Source organism: Hyla sarda, chromosome 1 (assembly GCF_029499605.1).
Source record: "Hyla sarda isolate aHylSar1 chromosome 1, aHylSar1.hap1, whole genome shotgun sequence".
NCBI lineage: Eukaryota > Metazoa > Chordata > Amphibia > Anura > Hylidae > Hyla > Hyla sarda.
Genome location: NC_079189.1, coordinates 214,957,578 through 214,974,906, shown reverse-complemented (window position 1 = coordinate 214,974,906; position 17,329 = coordinate 214,957,578). Strand labels below are relative to the sequence as shown.

The window sequence follows — 17,329 nt, the reverse complement described above, 5'->3', positions numbered from 1 at the left end:
ACAGTTCTTCCCAAGTATTGTCTTCAGGAACATAACGTACAAAAGAACTAGGATGTTGGAGGGCATAGTGTCATATCTTTTATATAATGTGAAATCCTATGTTTTAAGAAATTTTATATGCAGGATAATTTATCATCAGCAGTCATAGTAAGTGCTTCTATAAAGACCCCTGAAAGTTAAGTGTGGGGGGGGGGGTTGTCTGACCGGTGTAAAAAATTATGCGGGGCAGGGGAAGCTCTAGGTCAGTGGTCTCCAACCTATGGACCTCGAGATGTTGCAAAACTACAATTCCCAGCATGCCTGGACAGCCAACGGCTATCCGGGAATGCTGGGAGTTGTAGTTTTGCAACATCTGGAGGTCCGCAGGTTGAAGACCACTGCTATAGGTTGATGTGTTGCACTATGTCGACCGGTACTGTGGGGTACCTGTCTATCCCACCACTTACTTGTTGTAGAAGTATATGGTACTTTAACCCCTTAAAGGGGTACTCCGCCCCTAGACATCTTATCCCCTATCCAAAAGATAGAGGATAAGATGTTAGATCGCTGCTGCAGCACCCCGCTATCATTACTGCGCAGAGCGAGATCGCTCTGCACGTAATGACGGGAAATACAGGGGCCGGAGCATCATTACGTCACGGCTCCGCCCCTCGTGACGTCACGGCCCACCCCCGTCAATACAAGTCTATGGGAGGGGGCGTGGCGGTTGTCATGCCCCCTGCCATAGACTTGCATTAAGGGGACGGGCCGTGATGTCATGAGGGGCGGAGCCATGACGTCACGCTGCTCCGGCCCCTGTATCGCCCGTCATTACGCACAGAGCGAACTCGCTCTGTGCAGTTATAATGGCGGGGTGCCGCAGCGGCGATCCCCAGGGTCCCCAGCAGTGGGACCACGGCGATCTAACATCTTATCCTCTATCCTTTGGATAGGGGATAAGATGCCAGGGGCGGAGTACCCCTTTAATGACCAAGTGTTTTTCAGTTTTTGCACTTTAGTTTTTCCACCTTACATTTTAAAAATCATAACCCTTTCAATTTTAAAAATCTCTTTAAAAATCTATATGAGGGTTTTTGTTTTGTTTTTTGCACCACCAATTCTAGTTTGTAATGACATCAGTCATTTTAACCAAAAATCTACAGTGAAACGGAAAAAAAAAATCATTGTGCGAAAAAATTGAAGAAAAAATTACATTTTGTAATATTAGGGGCTTCTGTTTCTATGCAGTAAATTTTTCGGTAAAAATGACACCTTCTCTTTATTCTGTAGGTCCATATGATTAAAATGATACCCTACTTATATAGGTTTGATTTTGTCGTACTTCTGGAAAAAGTCATAACTACATGCAGGAAAATGTATACGTTTAAAATTGTCATCTTCTGACCCCTATAACTTTTTTATTTTTCCAAGAACGGGGCGGGATGAGGGCTCCTTTTTTGCGCAATGATCTGAAGTTTTTATCGGTACAATTTTTGTTTTGATCGCTTTTTATTTATTCTTTTATGGTATAAAAAGTGACCAAAAATACGCTATTTTGGACTTTGGAATTTTTTTGCGCGTACGCCATTGACCGTTCGGTTTAATTAACAATATATTTTTATGGTTTGGACATTTTACGCACGCGGCGATACCACATATGTTATGTTTTGAATTTTTATTTATACACTTTTTTTTAAATGGGAAAAGGGGCGTTATTCTGATTTTTATTAGGGAAGGGGTTAAATCACATTTATTAACTTCTTTTTTTATAACTTTTTAATGCAGTGTTATAGTCCCCTCTAGTGGCTTAAAAACTGTATTGACTGATCGCTTACACTTTTCAATGCATTGCCATAGGAATGCATTGATCAGTGTTTTCTGTGCTTGATTGCTCAAGCCTGGATTTCAGGCTTGGAGCAATCAAACGCTGATCAGACAGCCGGGAGCAAGGTAAGACACATCCCGCTGTCCTGTCAGCTGTTCGGGATGCCGCGATTTCACGGCGGCGATCCCAAACAGCTCTACTGAGCTAACCGGCAGTGTATTCTCCCATTTTAGACGCCGCAATCAACTTTGATCACGGTGTCTAAAGGGTTAATACCGGATATCAGCCCGGGCGATGTCCGGTATTAGCAGCAGGTCCTGGTTGCTGATAGCAGCAGGTCCTGGTTGCTGATTGATTGAGGGGGGCCCCCTGTTCAGGATACATTTAATATCAGTTGTTTTCTAGGATACCGATGTATAAAATAGCATAGGCTATTACGCTATTAACCCCAGACAATTTTAAGTGTATGACCCGGCCATTTTTTGCACATCTGACCACTGTCACTTTAAGCATTAATAACTCTGGGATGCTTTTACCTTTCATTCTGATTCCGAGATTGTTTTTTTCGTGACATATTCTACTTTATGTTAGTGGTAAAATTTTGTCGATACTTGCATCATTTCTTGGTGAAAAATTATATGAAAAAATTTAAAATGTTGCAGTTTTTTTTTTTTACTTTGAAGCTCTCTGCTTATAAGGAAAATGAATATTCCAAATAAACAATATATTGATTCACAAATACAATATGTCTACTTTATGTTTGCATCATAAAGTTGACAAGTTTTTACTTTTGGAAGACATCAGAGGGCTTAAAAGTTGAGCAGCAATTTTCCAATTTTTCACAAAATTTTCAAAATCAAAATTTTTCAGGAACCAGTTCAGTTTTGAAGAGTATTTGAGGGGCTTTCTTATTAGAAATACCCCATAAATGACCCCATTATAAAAACTGCACCCCTCAAAGTATTCAAAATGACATCTTCATTTTTTACACTGGCATGTTCTTGTAGACCCAGTTTTTGAATTTGTACAAGGGGTAAAAGGAGAGAAATCTTCCTAAAATGTGTAACCCAATTTCTCTCGAGTAAGGAAATACCTCATATGTGGATGTCAAGTGCACTTTGGCTGCACTAGAAGGTTCAGAATCGAAGGAGCGACAGTGGGATTTTGGAGAGTGAGTTTTTCTGAAATGGTTTTTGGGGAGGCATGTCTCATTTAGGAAGTCCCTATGGTGCCAGAACAGCAAAAAAAAAAACAAAAAACAAAAAAAAAAAAACACATGGCATACTATTTTGGAAACTAGACCCCTCAAGGAACATAACAAGGGTTACAGTGAGCCTTTACACCCCAAAGGTGTTTGATGACTTTTCGTTAAAGTTTTCCTTCACTAAAATGCTAGTTTCGCCCCAATTTTTTTATTTTTACAAGGGGTAATAGGAGAAAATTCCCCCAAAAATTCTCTTCCGAGTATGGAAATACCCCATGTGTGGACGTAAAATGCTCTGCAGGTGAACTACAATGCTCAGAAGAGAAGCAGTCACATTTGGCTTTTGGATAGCAAATTTTGCTGAAATGGTTTTTGGGGGGCTTGTCGCATTTAGAAAGCCCCTATGGTGCCAGAACAGCAAAAAAAATAAAATAAAATACACCCCTCAAGGAATGTAACAGGGGGTACAGTGAGCCTTAACACCTCACAGGTGTTTTACGATTTTTGGTAAATTTGTGTAAATGAAGGAACATTTTTTTTCACAAAAATGTATTTTTTCCCCCCAAATACCCCATGTGTGGAGGTTAAGTGCTATATTGGCGCACTACAATGCTCAGAAGAGAAGGAGCGACATTGAGCTTTTGGTAAGAGAATTTGTTTGGAATGGAAGTCGGGTGCCAGAACATGTGATCCCATTTTGGAAACTACACCCCTCACAGAATTTAATAAGGGGTGCAATGAGTATTTAGTTTGACAGATCTTTGGAACAGTGGGCTGTGCAAATGAAAAATTTAAATTTTTCATTTTCATGGATCACTGTTCCAAAAATCTGTCAGACACCTGTGGGGTGTAAATGCTCACTGCACCCCTTATTACATTACATGAGGGGTGTAGTTTCCAAAATGGGGTCACATTTTGGGAGGGTCTATTGTTCTGGCAATATGGGTGGCTTTGTAAACACGTGGCCTTCAATTACGGACAAATTTTCTCTTCAAAAGCCCAATGGCGCTCCTTCGCTTCTGAGCATTGTAGTGCACCTGCAGAGCACTTTATGGCCACACATGGGGTATGTTCTTACTCAGAAGAAATGGGGTTATACACTTTGGGGGGCTTTTTTCCTATTTTCCCTTATGAAAATGAAAAATTTAGGCTAACACCAGCATTTTTGTGAAAAAAAATGTTTTTTTTTTCATTTTCCCATCCAAATTTATTGAAAATTCATCAAACACCTGTGGGGTGTTAAGGCTCACTATACCCCTTGTTACGTTCCATGAGGGGTGTAGTTTCTAAAATGGGGTCACATGTGGGTATTTATTTTTTTTGCGTTTATGTCAGAACCGCTGTAAAATCATCCACCCCTGTGAAAATCACCAATTTAGTCCTCAAATGTACATAGTGGGCTCTCACTCCTGAGCATTGTTGTGCGCCCGCAGAGCATTTTACACCCACATATGGGATATTTCCGTACTCTAACAGGTTGGTGTAGCCCTCAACTTTTTATAAGGGGTAAAAGGAGAAAAAGCCCCCCAAAATTTGTTGTGCAATTTCTCCCGATCACGGAAATACCCCATATGTGGCCCTAAACTGTTTCCTTGAAATACGTCAGGGCTCCGAAGTGAGAGAGCACCATGCGCATTTGTGGACTAAATTAGGCATTGCATGGGGTGGACATAGGGGTATTCTACACTAGTGATTCCCAAACAGGATGCCTCCAGCTGTTGCTAAACACCCAGCATGCCTAGACAGTCAGTGGCTTTCCGGAAATGTTGGGAGTTATTGTTTTGCAACAGCTGAAGTCTCCGTTTTGGAAACACTGCCGGACAATACTTTTTCATATTTCTTGGGGGGGGGAGACAGTGTAAGGGGGTATATATGTAGTGTTTTACCCTTTATTTTGTGTTAATATAGTGTAGTGTTTTTAGGGTACATTCGCACTTCCAGATATTGCTAGGCAACTCACCGCCTTCCGTAGAATCCAGGGAGCCGAATCGCCGTCCTTTTCTGCCGCTACCGATGAGTAGGTGGACCTTCGGTGCCGGTCCTCAATGATTTCCCCGCTCTGCCCAGCCTACTGTGGGTGGGCAGAACGGGGAAACCGAGAGTTAACCCCCCCGCCCCCGATCTGCTATTGGTCATCGCTTCTAGATGACCAATAGCAGGGATAGGAGGGGTGGCACCCCTGCCACCTCACTCCTATCCCTGTAGGGGGATCGAGGGTGTCTTAGACAACCCCGATTCCCCCTTATTTTCCGGGTCACCGGAGACCCGTATGACCCGGAATTGCCGCAAACTGCCGGTGTGAATTCACCAGCGATTTGCGGTGATCGCCGACATTGGGGGGGCGTGCCTGGGGGGGGGGGGGGGGGAACCGAAATTCCCACGTGCATACCGGTACGTCATGGGTCCTTAAGTACCAAGGTGTCATGGAGTACCGGTACGGCATAAGTCCTTAACAGGTTAAATAACTTTTTTTGCAGTATACAAACCACTCCAGCACAATTGAAAAGGGTACTCTTTAAGTCTTTGTAGGCTTATTTAACCCACTCTACTCATTTAACTGGTACGTCAGGAATTTTCCTAGTATATGCACTATACATACAAAATAAATGTGATGTGAACATAACCTTACACAGAGCGTCTCGGGGAACCCATCCTTTACATTGTTATACAGGCAACCTATTGACGAAGAGGGCCTCCTAACATAACTCTAGTCGCCCCTCTCACTGCTCGTTCTACTGATCAGTTGGGGTCTAAACATCCCCAACCATAAAAATGTTGACATGTCCCTAGGACATGCCAAATGTTTTGTATAAGAAAGGTGCACTTTTTGAATAAGATGAGCATTTAATGCAAAACGTGGACTGTACTAGAGCAAACTTGTAAAGTGATAGTTGTTTCTTTTCTACATTCTCAGTGTGACAGATAAGCAGATATAAGTAGCTATAATTTGTATCCATTATATTTTTATTTGACAAAAATACTCTTGCTGTTATCTCGCTGTGGCTTCTGGGTAATTAATATTGTTTTCCCTGCACTAGTTATGATAGTTTTTTTGCTCATTTTTTTATTGCCATGTGTACTAGTTCATTTACATCACGTAGCACCTATTTATATTGTGTTTTATAATATTTTATTTTTCATGTAATTCCTAAGTATTCCCATAGTTATTAGTATTTGTAGAACAGTCTATTTGTTTACATAAAGTTGTTGATGTGTTATAGTAGGTTAACTATGTATCAGCATAAGTTTTCTTTTTTATAAATGCTAGTGAAAATCTCTGCATCAGCTATACCAGTGGTCTTCAACCTGCGGACCTCCAGATGTTGCAAAATGACAACTCCCAGCATGCCCGGACAGCCGTTGGCTGTCCAAACAAATCAGTTTTGATGTGGATTTGTTGTGGATTTCACACTTTGCAATGCATACAATCTTGTAGCACGTGGACTACACACACAGTGTTTCTACAGTCATCAGAGGTATTTTTGTATTGAGAGCTACTTGCTTTAAAGTGATACTTTGGTGGAATTTTTTTTTATTATTTTTTTTTTTAAATCAACTGGTGCAAGGAAGTTAAACAGATTTGTAAATTACTTCAATTTAAAAATCTTAACCCTTCCAGTACTTATCAGCTGCTGTATTCTCCAGAGGAAGTTCTTTTCTTTCTGACCATATCGTACATTTACGCTCTGTCATGACCGTGAGCATCGGACAGGTGCTCGCGTCATGCGCGGCAGGTCCCGGCTGCTATCAGCAGCCAGGGACCCGCCGGTAATGGCGGACATCCGCGATCGCGCGGATGTCCGCCATTAACCCCTCAGATGCCGTGATCCCATCATCCAGCATGGCGACCGGAGGTCCCCTCACCTGGCTCCGGCCGTCTCCCGGGGTCTTCTGCTCTAGTCTGAGATCGAGCAGACCAGAGCAGAAGATGACCGATAAGGGTGGGTTCACACCACGTTTTTCAAGTACGTTTCCCGGATACGTTTTCATTATTGAAAACGTATGGAACCATATTGAAAACCGTATACAGAGACAAATAATTGAAAAACGTATGCACCCGGATGCATCCAGTTGCATACGGTTTGCTTGCAATACGGTTTTCTCCCGTACTCAAAACCGTGGTTGACCACGTTTTTGTCTCCGGTTGTCTCCTTTTTTTTTTTTTTAACTTGGACGTCAATGGAAAACGCACATGTATACGGTTCCATACGGGAAACCGTTTAGGGTTTTTACTTTGCACATGCGCATTTGCATCCTTAAGTCCCCATCCACCCCTCCCATTAAAAATGGACAACATTTTCAAAAACGTATGTTATTTTTGTTGTTTTTTTTTTAAACGGACGGCACCGTATGCACTTTTAAAAACAGTATGCGGTTTAAAAACGCATACGGTTTACTTTTTCCCATACTGTTCCATCCGTTTTTTTGCCATACGGTTTTCTTTAGAAAAACGGATTGAAAACAGTATGGCAAAAACGTGATGTGAACCCAGCCTAATACTGATCAGTGCTATGCCCTATGCATAGCACTGATCAGTATTAGCAATCAAAGGATTGCTATAAATATTGCCTATGGGGACTATTAGGGTACGTTCACGCTAGCGGATTTGCAGCGGATTTTACGCTGCGGATTCGCTGGTGAAGGCCCGCTCTATGCTGTCTTTACATGTGCCTGCTCGTAGTGGCAATACGGCGCGATAAGCAGACACACTGCAGCGATGTGCGCGGCGTACTCGCACATGGCTCCCACTCTCCCTGCTCTGAGCTAGGCAGAGAGCTCCCGCGATGTCCAAGTATACTGCGACTCGCACATCGCAGTGTGTCTGCTCGTAGCAGGTATTGCCGCTACGAGCAGGCACATGTAAAGACAGCATAGAGCGGGCCTTCACCAGCTCATGTGAATGTACACTAAAAGAGTAAAAATGAAAGTTAAAAAAAAAAAGTTAATAAAATTAGAAAAATCCCCTCCCCCCCAAAAAAAGTAAAATGTCCTTTTTTCCCATTTTACTCCCATAAAGTGTAAAAAAAAAAATGTAATACACATATTTGGTATCGCCGCGTGCGTAAATGTCCAAGCTATTTAAATAGAATGTTATTGATCCCGTACGGGGAACGGCGTGAACGTAAAAAAAAAAAAAAAGCGTAAAATTGCTGCTTTTTTGGCACATTTTATCCCAAAAAATGTATAAAAGTTTTATATACACAAATGTGGTATCAATAAAAAGTACAGAACATGGCGCAAAAAATGAGCCCTCATACTGCCGCTTATACAGAAAAATGAAAAAGTTATAGGTCATCAAAATAGAAGGATTTTAAACATACTAATTTGGTTAAAAAGTTTGCGTTTTTTTTAAGCGTAACAATAATAGAAAAGTATATAATCATGGGTATCATTTTAACTGTATTGACCCACAGAATAAAGAACACGTCATTTTTACCGTAAATTGTACGGCGTGAAAACGAAACCTTCCAAAATTTGCTAAATTGCAGTTTTCTTTTTAATTTTCCCACACAAATAGTATTTTTTTGATTGCGCCATACATTTTATGGTAAAATGAGTGATGTCATTACACAGGACAACTGGTCGCGCAAAAAACAATCCCTCATACTAGTCTGTGAATGAAAATATAAACGAGTTACGACGAGACAAAACGAAAATGCAAAAATAAAATTGGCCTGGTCCTTAATGTCAAAATGGCCTTGGTCCTTAAGGGGTTAAGTGTTTCCTTTATTTTTTTGAGCAGTGTATTATATTTTGAAGAAAAACATCCAGGCCCCACTTGAATTCTTTTATTTAGTCAGACATCACACCATCATGTGGGAAAGAGTTCCATAGTCTCACTGATCACAGCAAAGAGCGCTGTCTGTGATGATGGTGAAACCTTCTTTTCTCTAGATTACATTGGTTACCCTCCTCTTCCTGCTCTAGTTTAGCCACAATACTTGATGGGACTTTTTGATCGCTTTTTATAAAAAAAATTCTGGTATATGAAGTGACCAAAAATACGCAATTCTGTAATTTTTTTTTTACCTGTTTGCCATGGTCTGTGCAGTTAAATTAATTTTATATTTTAATAGTTTGGACATTTACACACACATTATACAGTCAGGGCACATTGCTTACATTTTTTTTTGTCTGAATAACCCCTTAAAGGGGGGGGGGGGCTACCTGCCTACTTATTGGGGGACCTACTAACCTGTCCACTTTTACTGTGTGGAAATATTCAAACTAATTATAACATTTGTATTATTCATTCATATATTAATATGTAGTTGCATACTGCATATGAATAAATACTACTACCTATGTGTGTTTCTTAATTTTTTATGTATGTGCATGTTTTGCAGCATTAATATATCTGAAGTCTATGAAATGTTGCTGTTGAGTGAGTTTGGCCACCACTGTCATAAAGCATCTTCTCGATCAGTTACAGTATTATTTTTTTGTGGTATCAGAAGAAAATGTAAAGAATAAAGTGTAAGGTCATAAAAAAAACTTTGGGGGACATTTCTTTCTAAAATAAATTAATGATTTCCCCTTAAACTGGGTCTGCACCAGGTACAGGTGAAATACAGCCACCTGACATTGTAGAGCTAATCTGGATCTTCTAAGACCCAGCAGCTCCTACAGATGTTCCAGGATCAGTGATTTTGACATTTTGGGATCACCTGGCCCGGAAGCAGTATTGCTTTCTGCTGAGCTGTATACAAAGTACTCATTGACCTTATGTATACAGTGATTTCAAAGTTGGGAACAGGAATAAATCATCCCTGCCTTCTTTCTGGAGAGCCCAGCTGCCACTGACAGCCAGCCCTCCACTGTAGCAGCTGGTAGATTTCTATGCCCCTGCGATGTTCTGCACAGCCATTTTAGACTGAATTGCCAACTGCCTGGACGTTTGAAGTCTTCAGGCAGTTGGCAAGGGGTTGCCCAGGAATTAAAAAAAATATTATATGTGCCTGGGGGTGATCACCTTACCCCAAGCCCTCACAGCTGCAGGTCCTCACTTGTCACCACTACATCCTGGTGACGTGTAACCATTATGAGAAGTGCCTGCTCAACCAATCAGGAGACAGGGCACAGCTGCTCTTTGAATGAAAAGGGCAGTACTTACTGGGGCAGCATATCATCAGGAATTATGAAGTAGCAGTGATGAGCAGGGAACTGGACAAATAGCTGCAAGGGCTTGGGATAGGTAAGTATAGCTTATTTTTACACCATCCCCAGCCATATATAAAAACATTTTTTATCTGATGATAACCCCTTTAACAGGTAAGGTTACCTTCATGCATGGTGGATTTTTTGCAGATTATTAGTGCAAATTCCAAGCCTCAGTACCAGTATTAGTAAATGGGATTTTACAGGTCTGTACAGCTTTAATAATAAATCCTATATATGCCTGTGCAATGCAAAATTTAAAATGGCAAAACTCATGTGATTTTGTATTTTATTTATATTTTTAGATTTATACATCTTTTCTCAGCATACCTAGAAAATGATATTTTCAATAAATAAATTACAATATGAATACATTACTAATATGAGCTATGCTAGATGCATGAAGATTATATAGTATAACAATGTCAAATGGTTAACCACACTGATAAAGTTACAATGAGGTTGGTGAGAAAATTATGTTAGGTTTCAGTCACAACCCCTCTGACCTTACATCCCTCTGACCTTACATGCTGCAAACATTGCAGAATATTGGCCTACTCTCACTACTTTGAAAAAAAAGTCCTGTGGATGGGGTTTATAACAGGTTTGCATATTTGTTTTCATGCATATTTTGTCCTTGATCTTGGGCATTTTCTGTGGAGCCAGTTGGACATTAGGCTAGGCTCGCCCTCTGTTTGTATTTACATTAAGATATATGACATGTTTTTATACTCTTGAAAAAGATTAAAACATATATGGGGGGGGGGAAGTGGGTGCGTCTTATACGACAAATACACATTAAAACCCTGTCCTATCGCGGCGGTCCCTGCGGCCATCAACGGCCGCGGTGATGCCCGGTATTAACCATCGCGTATGAAGCGAAAGTGAAACTAACCCGGCTGGCAGGAGAAGCTCTAAAAAGCCTACCAACGTGTGCGTGCTGTACCCTATTCAATCCAATGCCCTGAACAGTCTTAGCTAGTGACTCAGTTCATGTCATTTTCCAACTGTATCCGACTTTTGGCCGGTACTGAAAACCACAGAAGACCATGATTTTGGGTCGAACAAATGACCTGAACTGGCTGACTTCTTTTGGGTCATTGGATTGAATGGGGTATGGTACGTGCCCAACACATTGATATGTGCATTCATCTTTATTCTTGTAGGAATCTCAAACTAGCTGCAATTTTTTTACTATCAGAGCTGTCCATTAAAGGGGTATTCCAGGGACAAACTTTTTTCAGGTGGTGCACAGGTAACTGCTAAAATAACTTCTACTCACCTTCCTTGCTCCCCCAACACCACCAATATCACGGAGCTTCAGTTTCACTACTCAGTACTTAAGAGGACAGGGTCGGCACATGGATTTGCCCGCTTAGCCAATTCCAGGTGTCCGCAGATGTGCTGGGCAGCTCTGTGATAGCGGTTGGCAATTGGACAGTGAGGAAGGTGAGTATTGCAGGTTTTCACTTTCCCATTGAAATCATTGAAAGCTTCTGAATAAGATTTGTTCCAATCTCCTGTTGTGCTACATGTCAAGGTAGCCTAATTCAGTCTTGTGGTGATGGGACTGAAGGCATCAAGTTATGATTACAGTTGCTGCTGTAACATCATACTGTAGCTAGACTTGTGAGTCCAGGATGGTCTTAAAACTGCTTAAGCATTTTTAACTTTGTAATTATATTGATGTACACTTTATTCTCTGAGTTAAGTTATTTAGCATTGTAGCTTATGCATATGCCTTCCAATATTTTGAAGTTGTTTAGATGGTCTCTAGATTTTTTTCCTAAAATTGTTGTAAAGTGGCCATCTATTTGTATCTTAATGTATATGAACGTACCTTAGTTCCCCACAGCTCCTATTCCACACACTTCAGGTCCCATGCTGCTCACTTTTTCTGCCTGTTTCCGGGTTCAGGATCCGGTGCAGGACCTGTTTGCTTAGCCAATCACTGGCTGCAGTAGACCTTTACTAAAACTATACTGGACAAACAATGGTATCTGTGCCCATTTTAGGGGCAAGTGGTTCAGGTGTTTGAATGCATTTAGAGAACAGACAAAACACACACTTGCTTTTATAATATGGGCTATATTTGTTAATGCAGAAGAACCATTGTCACAGCTGGTAGTACTTTGCCTTGAAGTGATATAATCTGATAAAGTAAAGACATATTACTAGGATGTACCATCACTTTATCATTGTTTGCAGTCCAAACTCTTGAGACCCTCACTAACCCCTAAAATGCACAGAAGCACTCCTGACCAGCCGGCTGTAAAGGAATTTTAGCGGACGCCATTCCCATGAATGGAGCTGTGCTGCTATTCCATTGCTCATTTAATGGCTTGTGACTATAAAGGGGGAGGGGTCCTCAGTCAGTGCTGTGCCCCCTAATTCCCAGAACCAGTGAGGGTTGCAGCAATTGGACCCCCATTGATCATAAAGTGATGGCATATGCTAGTGATGAGATGGAATACCCCTTTAACTTGAGCACAGACGATGGCACAAACTTCAAATATACTTCCAGCGACAGTTCTCTGGCTGCACGTGTTGAATGTTTCCTGACATAATGGTATTGATTGTTGCTCAGGGACACTTGGATCTGCGCTGTAGGGTGGAACAGCTGGGCCTCTTGCTTTCTTCCCACGTGCATTGTGTCATTGCTCTGTAAAGGCTGTGTGTTTCTATTATTCATGTATGTCATGCTGGCTACACGTTGCTTGTAATATATACAGTATAAAGGCTCAATCAAGTATATTTTAAGATCATCTAAATTTATTTAATCACAGTAGAATAATATCTACCACAAAAAAGGTATTTTTACCAGAGTTGAGCAAAAATCTGGAAATTTGGAAATGTATCATTGTTGTTTTTGAAAAGTGAGTTTTTAAGTCTTTTTTTTGCTTTGGTTTTGCTTATGTGTGACACATTTATCATACTATCAAGCGAGGTTGATAAATTTGGCGCACATAAGCATAAAATAATAAATCACTTCAGGACACCAATTTTTATGAATCCTCCTCTCCTCTGCGATTTTTCTGCACAAAAAGTCTCAGTTGCGACTAAAAGTGCTCTCCAAAGGCATTTTTGTCAGGCTGGGTTCACACTACGTTTGTAGTATACGGGTGCCGAATCCGGTTGGGAGGAGCAAAAACCGGGCGCTCCCGTACCCCAGCCAGATCCTGCCAGAATCCCATTCACTTCAATGAGCCGACCGGAGTCAAACGCTGACTCCGGTCGGCTCATTTTTACCCCATATGTGGTTTTCCCACCGGACTTAAAACCGTGGTATACCACGGTTTTAGGTCCGCTTAGAGAACCGTATACGGGGCAAAAATGAGCGGACCGGAGTCAGCGTTTGACTCCGGTCGGCTCATTGAAGTGAATGGGGTTCTGGCAGGATCCGGCTGGGGTACGGGAGCATCCGGTTTTCGCTCCTCCCAACCGCATCCGGCACCTGTATACTACAAACGTAGTGTGAACCAGCCCTAAGCCGGCTCTGACTTTTTAAGGGTTTTGCAACTTTTTTTTATGCCTACATGCCACATGCACACTTTATAAATTCAAGACCACTTCAAATTGAAAACTGAAATTTGCTCAGTTAAGGCTGTCTGCTACTACATGTATACCCACAATAGTCGGAAAAAAATGTGCTTGTGTGCCTGGAGAAAGCAAAAAATAAATAAATCTGTAAATGCAATGATAAATCTCCCCCTTAAAGGGGTACTCCCGTGGAAAACTTTTTTTTTTAAATCAACTGGTGCCAGAAAGTTAAACAGATTTGTAAATCACTTCTATTAAAAAATCTTAATCCTTCCAGTACTTTTTAGGGGCTGTATACTAAAGATCCAAAAGGAAATGCATTTCCTGTGATGTCATAACCACAGTGCTCTCTGCTGACCTCTGCTGTCCATTTTAGGTACTGTCCAGAGAAGAAGAAAATCCCCATAGCAAACATATGCTTCTCTGGACAGTTCCTAAAATGGACAGCAGAGGTCAGCAGAGAGCATTGTGGTCAGGACATCACAGGAAATGCATTTCTTTTTGGATTTCTCTTTAGTATACAGCCCTAAAAAGTACTGGAAGGATTAAGATTTTTTAATAGAAGTGATTTACAAATCTGTTTAACTTTCTGGAACCAGTTGATTTAAAAAAAAAAGTTTTCCACGGGAGTACCCCTTTAAGGGTACGTTCACACATATAAGATTCGATGCGCAAGATTTGTAACTGCAGATTAGAAGCTGTGCTCAGTAATTTAGTTTACATTGAAATCTGCAGCAGAAAATCCTGTGCATCAATTCCTGCGCATCATATCTGCTTACATGTGAATGTACCCTTAAACTTCAGTTTTTCCTTTAAAGGGTTACTTCGGTGGGAAAAAAAAAATTTCATATCAACTGGCTCCAGAAAGTTAAACAGATTTGTAAATTGCCGTATTTATCAGGGTACGCCACGCACCGGCCTATAACACGCACCCTCATTTTTCCAAGGATATTTGGGTAAAAAAAGTTTTTCGTGTGTGCATGTGTATACCCTGATAGACTGTTTCTGACCCAGCAGAAGCCCCTAGAAAAGGCAGGGGGAGAGAGGCCGTCGTTGCCCGCTTCTCTCCCACTGCCTTTCCTGGGGTCTAGAGTCCTGCTGCCGCTTCTCTCCCCCTGGCTATCCAGAGACTGCCGCCGCCGCTGCCCCATTACCTCCCCCATTCCCGGTTTTATAATTACCTGTTCCTGGGGTCCACGCTGCTTCTGGCTCCGGAGGCGTCCTTAGCTGTCACTGTGCGCCGGGCCACTGGCAGTGACTTCGCGTTGAAGACGTCACTCGTCATTGTGCAGCGCATAGCAACAACGCAGGACACGGGACACAGAACGCTTCATGACACAGTTGTCTTCATTACACCGGAGCCAGAAGCAGCGTGGACCCTGGGAACAGGTAATTATAAAACTGGGGAGGCAATGGGGCAGTGGCGGCGGCGGTCTCTGGACCCCAGGATAGGCAGGGGCAGAGAAGCGGGCAGCGACGGAGCGGCTTCTGCGGGGTCAGAAACAGTTTATCGGCGTATAACACAAAAAATTTTGCCTAAAAAATGCATGTTATATGCCGATAAATACGGTACTTCTATTAAAAAGTAATTGACCACAGTACTCTCTGCTGCCACCTCTGTCCCTATCACGAACTGTCCAGAGTAGGAAAAAATCCTCATAGCAAACCTCCTGCTTCAGACAGTTCCTGACATGGACAGAGGTGTCAGCAGAGAGCACTGTGGTCAGACTGAAAAGAAATACTCAACTTCCTCTTTAGTATACAGAAACTGATAAGTACTGGAAGGATTAAGATTTTTTATTAGAAGTAATTTACAAATGTGTTTAACTTTCTGGCACCAATTGTCCCCCTTTAATATCAATATTAACCCCTTAACGACCACGGACGTAAATGTACATCCTGGTACAGAGGTACTTCAGGCACATATACGTCCTGAACATGACCGCGAGCATCGAAGCGGTGCTCGCGTCATGCACTGCAGGTCCCAGCCGGTAATGGCGCACATCAGCAATCGCACTGATGTCGGCCATTAACCCCTCAGATGCTGTGATCAACACAGATCACGGCATCTGCAGCAATGCGCGTGTTTAAATGGATGATTTAATCGTCCGCGGCGCTGCCGCGAGGATCCGATCATCTCAAGTGGTGGCCGGAGGTCCCCTCACCTGTCGTATGCATAGCACTGAACAGTATTAGCAATCAAATGATTGCTATAGATAGTCCCCTATGAGGACATAAAAAGTGTAAAAGAAAAAGCAAAAAAATTAAAAAATCGAAAAAAAATTATGTGAAAAATCCCCTCCCCCAATAATAATGTAAATTGTTCCTTTTTCCCATTTTACCCCCAAAAAGCATAAAAATAATAATTAATAAACATATTTGGTATCGCCGTATGCGTAAATGTCCGAACTATCAAAATATAATGTTAATGATCCCGTACAGTGAACGGTGTACAAATAAATAATGTTAAGTAAATAACATGCATTTTCCCTGTATTTGAATGCTTTAGGTTACAGAAGCTAGACCCATGGTAATCTGTTGAATTAGTGTGACAGCTAAAAGGGGTATTCCAGGAATTTTTTTCGTTTGACGATGCTACAGGGCTATAAAGTTGGTGCCGTTCATAATATAGTGTCTGTACCTGTGTGTGATGGTGGTCCTACAATTCTTCTGTGATTTTCGCCCCAATATTTATTTTTACCAGCATACAAAATTACTCAGGTCTTGGGTTTTCCCAGGTTGCAGTGTGTCGATACGTGACATCACTCGTCAGATGTGCAAAGGGAACCTGTCCTGCTTCAAAGGGTAGAGCGACGGCTGGGTGGGGGAGAGAGCTGGAGGCACCTTGGTTAAAAAACACTGGTCTTATCAATGGAATGCAGCTTATCAAGACTTATCAATAAACTGCAGTCATTGAGCTTGGACTCCCATATTGTTGAGGGGATTAGGCAGTGGCTGAGTGACAGACAACAGAGGGTTGTAGTCAATGGAGAATATTCAGAGCAAGGTCTTGTTACCAGTGGGGTGCCTCAGGGATCTGTACTGGGACCAATTTTGTTTAATATCTTCATTAGTGATATCGCAAAAGGTCTCGATGGTAAGGTTATTTTTGCTGATGACAAAAAGATATGTAACAGGGTTGATGTTCCTGGAGGGATCTGCCAAAATGGAAAAGAATTTAGGAAAACTAGAAGAATGGTCAGAACTCTGGCAACTGAAATTTTATGTGGATAAGTGCAAGATAATGCACCTGGGGCGTAAAAACCCTCGGGCAGAATATGGAATATTTCACACAGTCCTGACCTCAGTATCTGAGGAGAAGAATTTAGGAGTAATTATTTCAGAAGACTTAAAGGTAGGCAGACAATCTAATAGAGCAGCAGGAAATGCTAGCAGAATGCTTGGATGTATAGGGAGAGGTATAAGCAGTAGAAAGAGAGAAGTGCTCATGCCGTTGTACAGAACGCTGGTGAGTCCTCACTTGGAGTATTGTGGAGGTCTCCAGAAGGATATAGATACTCTAGAGTTCAGAGAACAGCTACTAAACTAGTACATGGATAGCAGGATAAAACTTACCAGAAAAGGTTAAAGGACCTTAACATGTATAGCTTAGAAGAAAGAAG

The 17,329-nt window shown here is 41.6% G+C and overlaps 1 protein-coding gene across 3 annotated transcripts in view; it reads left to right on the top strand.

The window, feature by feature from the left end:
* Positions 1-17,329, top strand: part of MOB1B (MOB kinase activator 1B) — a 79,064-nt gene that overhangs the window by 13,543 nt on the left and 48,192 nt on the right. The window lies entirely within an intron of this gene.